The 3,915-nt window shown below is 35.3% G+C and overlaps 1 pseudogene; it reads left to right on the forward strand.

Moving 5' to 3' along the window:
* The first annotated feature begins 574 nt into the window (after positions 1 to 574).
* Positions 575 to 3,073, forward strand: LOC148094373 (large ribosomal subunit protein eL34 pseudogene; annotated as a pseudogene).
* Positions 3,074 to 3,915: the final 842 nt, after the last annotated feature.

Below are 3,915 nucleotides of genomic sequence, written 5' to 3' on the forward strand. Positions count from 1 at the left end.
CACCTACTAATGTATAATGCAGACTTCTGCAAGTATGCTGTGGAAAATTAAGTTGAGAATGTTTCATAATAATTACAGCAAAGTTAAAAGTTAATTATAAGAAATTAAACATTAGAGAATTCAAAATTAAGAAATAAAATGTAACATTTAAACTTAATGATGAGATATATGTTCAGTTATAAGATGAAAAAGTCCTGGGGATGTAATGTACAATATGGTAACTATAGTTAACAACATTGTATTATATAAAAAAGTTGCTAAGAGAGTAGATAAAAGTTCTTATCAAAACAAAAAAAAAGTGTAACTACATGTGGTGATGAATGTTAACTAGACTTATTGTGATCATTTCACAATATATATAAATATCAAATCATCAGGTTGTACACCTGAAACGAATGCAATGTTATACATTAATTATATCTCAATAAAAAGATAAATTAAGCGTGACAAAGGTAGCATTAACAAGTATTTCTTTAGAGCCTGGTAGTTTTAGGTTTATGCCTAGGCATGTCGAAAGTCAGAATGGCTCACATAGAAAGAATACTGTCTTTAAAACTGGCCAATTTTACTAAGAATGTACTGGATGCGACTTTTGCCTAATGATTGGGAAATGGACATGCCTTGTGAGAGCCCAGCTGTCATTAAGAACTCTGTGGGCTCTAGAAGAAGCACTGTGCTCAGCATTGACTTTCCTTTTGGAATCTAGGACACAGCTGAAAGAAATTGCTCAGTGCCAATAACCCATTGTCTCATCTGGGGTAATCTTCCTCACAATCTTTCTGGCCTGATAGATATTTCAGTCTCGCACATTCTCCAATCAAACACCAGTTCTCTTCTCTTTCCTGTTTCCTTGAAGAGAAATGATAGTTTATTGAAATGAGAGAATGAAAACAAGGTAGCAACCTTTACCTCTAAAACAATAGTGTAGAAGTAAGACTACAGTTCAGTGAGATAACTTCTCCATAAACCAGACTTTGAAACCCTGTTCTATACTCATAAGTGGCCTAATTTAGCATTGATAAATAATAGTTTTTGCTTCTCTCTTCCTCAGTAGAAGCACATTTGGCTTGTTTCCAGTTTTTGGTGATTATAAATAAAGCTGCCATGAATATTTGTATGCTGGTTTTTAGGTGAATCTAAGTTTTCCTTTTACTTGGATAAATACCTAGGAGTAGAATTGCTGGGTAGTATAGTAAATGTATGTTTAACTTTAAAGAAACTGCCAAACTGTTGTCCAAATTGATTGGGTGCACACTTTGTATTCTCACTAGGAATTAAGAAGAATTCCATTTGCTCTGCATATTTCTGATCACTTACTATTGTCAATTTAAAAAAATTCTTATTTCCCAGATAACTAACGATGCTGAGCATCTTTTCCTGTGCTTCTTGCCACGTATACATCTTATTTGCTGCAGTGGTTGTTCAAATCTTTTGCCCAAAGAATGTTTTAGTAGAATTTATCAGTCTCAGATTTCCATGATATAGAACTCATTCTAAATGTCCTATTCCTGAACTGCTATATTAGAACAATGCTTGCCATGTAATAAGTGCTCAATAAAATATTTATTGAAGGAATAATTTTATAGGTGAAATTTATTGAGCACCTACTATGAGCCAGGCACTGTTCTAACCATTGGAAATGTGGTAGAATTTAGCAATATGTAAATAAAACAGTCTGAGTATAATGCTTACCTCTCTTCCCTTGGGATTTATAAGCCATTAAGTCATCAGCACCTCTGCAAAGGTGGGTGCAGGGGAACATGATACTCCTCAAAAATGTTTGCCTACACTGAGGTTATTTTCAACCAAGGTGGCACAGGTGGATAATATTCGCCTTTATACTTTCCCAAGCCAACGTGGTTTTAAGGCTACATCTATGCAGTCATTTCTGAACTTTTTGATTGAAGACGATGTCATGAAATTTTTTGAGCACCTTTTTCATAATATACATACTTATGTATTGATAAGTTATATAAATGTGCAACTCTACTAAATATTAAAATTATTATAAAACATACACAAAATAGAAAGTTTAAAGTGATGAAGTAACACATAACAATAGATGTAAACAGAAGTTATAATATTCTTTTCTGTAATCCTGATAGGTCATCTTGTTGATTTCCTTAATCTCGCCATTTAAGTTGATTCGAAGCTGCTACATGAGGACAACTTCATCCTTGAATGGCTACGGTTGCTTTCAGAGTTTCCCTTCTTTTAAAGAAGAATTTCAGACAGGTTTCTGGAATTTTACAGCCACAGTTCAATTTTGTTGGTGGCATTTCAGGTACTTAAAGCAAATGAGATCTCTTTATTCTGTATCTTAGGTAACTGTCAGAGTTTAGTCTGGATCATACTGTTCTTTTTTCTCAAAACAGATTATGACGATTCATCTTTGAGAGTCAGAATCTAAGGCTCTCCTCCCTGGTGTTGCTATAGACTGGTTGAAGGTATATGGATACACCAAGTGACTGCCCCTTGGAGGGACAGGCATAGTCCTGAAAAAGTCTAAGCAGCACTGGTCCAAGGGATGAATTAATCATTTATTTCCTGGGTTTTCTGAAGTAAGATCACCAGAAAGTTAGGTTGATACTTTATATGACAGTAGTTTTCTATAGAAATTCACTCAAGGAATTACAACATGTGCCCTAAGTATTTTTGTTTTTAGGAGATTATCATCAAAAAAGCCACATGTGAGTTATAGAAGCTGGTATGTCTCAGACTCAGCCTTTTGAGCTGGTGTGGGGGTGTTCAGAGTGGTCTAGCATTCAACTTACCGTCGGAGGCTGTCCCCTAACAAAACTAGACTGTCCCCAAGCCCTGGTAATAGAACTGTTTACCTTTATGCCAAGGAGGTAGGGAAAGCACCAAACTCTGCCTGTGGCCTGTGCCCAGGAGCTTGTGTTGTGAGACCCGAGGTTCTAACGAGATCTCCTAAAATGAAAAAACATGTCAGCAGGGCCTGTGGTGGATCCCTGTGTACTAAATGTTCCCGCGACAGGACCAAGCGTGCTGTCCTTATTGAGAAGAGAAAACCGTGAAAGTGTTGAAGGCCCAAGCAGAGTCAGAAAGCTAAATAGGAACAAACAAAAAAATGAAGCTTTTTTGGAGTCATAAAAACAAATAAAAAGCTTTTTCTGTTATTTCTCTTATAAAAATAAAGCCTCAAAGAATAAATTGTTATGACCTGTAGGAGGTGCTCCATAAATATTTTTTTTTTTTAGTGAATAAGTAGAAGAAATGGTATTGAATTGTTTGCTTTTCTTATTTATAATCTATAAAATGCTGTTGTGGCTATATGCTCAATCCACTCTATGACTCTTTACCCTGAGAATTTTGGGCTCCTTTGCTGAGCTCATGCTGGGTAATGGAAGGGTCATTCTAAATGCTTTTTTGTCAGAAGAGTCTCTTGCTACTTGAAGTTCTGGTAGAAAACTGGCCCACCACTGCTGAGAAACACAATTACTCTGAAATTTCCTCTGCAACACCAATGTTGTCAGTCTCCTCTGTTCCAACAGTAATAGATCAGGGATTGACCAAGACCAGAATTTTTTGGTCATTTCTTCACAAAAGCAAAATTTATTTTCAACTCATCTAATTATCTTTAGGACCTGATTTGGTAGAATCATTATTTTGTCATTTTGGGAGGATACTTGGAGAAGGTGCCTAAACTGCTCTAAAACATGATATAGTACAAGTATTTTCTCTGTGGCAAAATTGTTCAAATCTGACTTTAGAGTCAGTATTTTTATTGGATATTTAAAATCACTTGCAGGCAAAGTAAAATGTCAATCAAAGACATATATTTAACTGTCACAAATTCAAGATTTTGTAGGATATCTCTTCAAGGTACAGTTTGACAGAAATTAAATTAAATCTGCCATTTCAAATAAATTCTGAGGATGGAGAAATTACAGA

The sequence above is a fragment of the Miniopterus natalensis genome, chromosome 1 (assembly GCF_054644295.1).
Source record: "Miniopterus natalensis isolate mMinNat1 chromosome 1, mMinNat1.hap1, whole genome shotgun sequence".
NCBI classification, from domain to species: Eukaryota; Metazoa; Chordata; class Mammalia; order Chiroptera; family Miniopteridae; genus Miniopterus; species Miniopterus natalensis.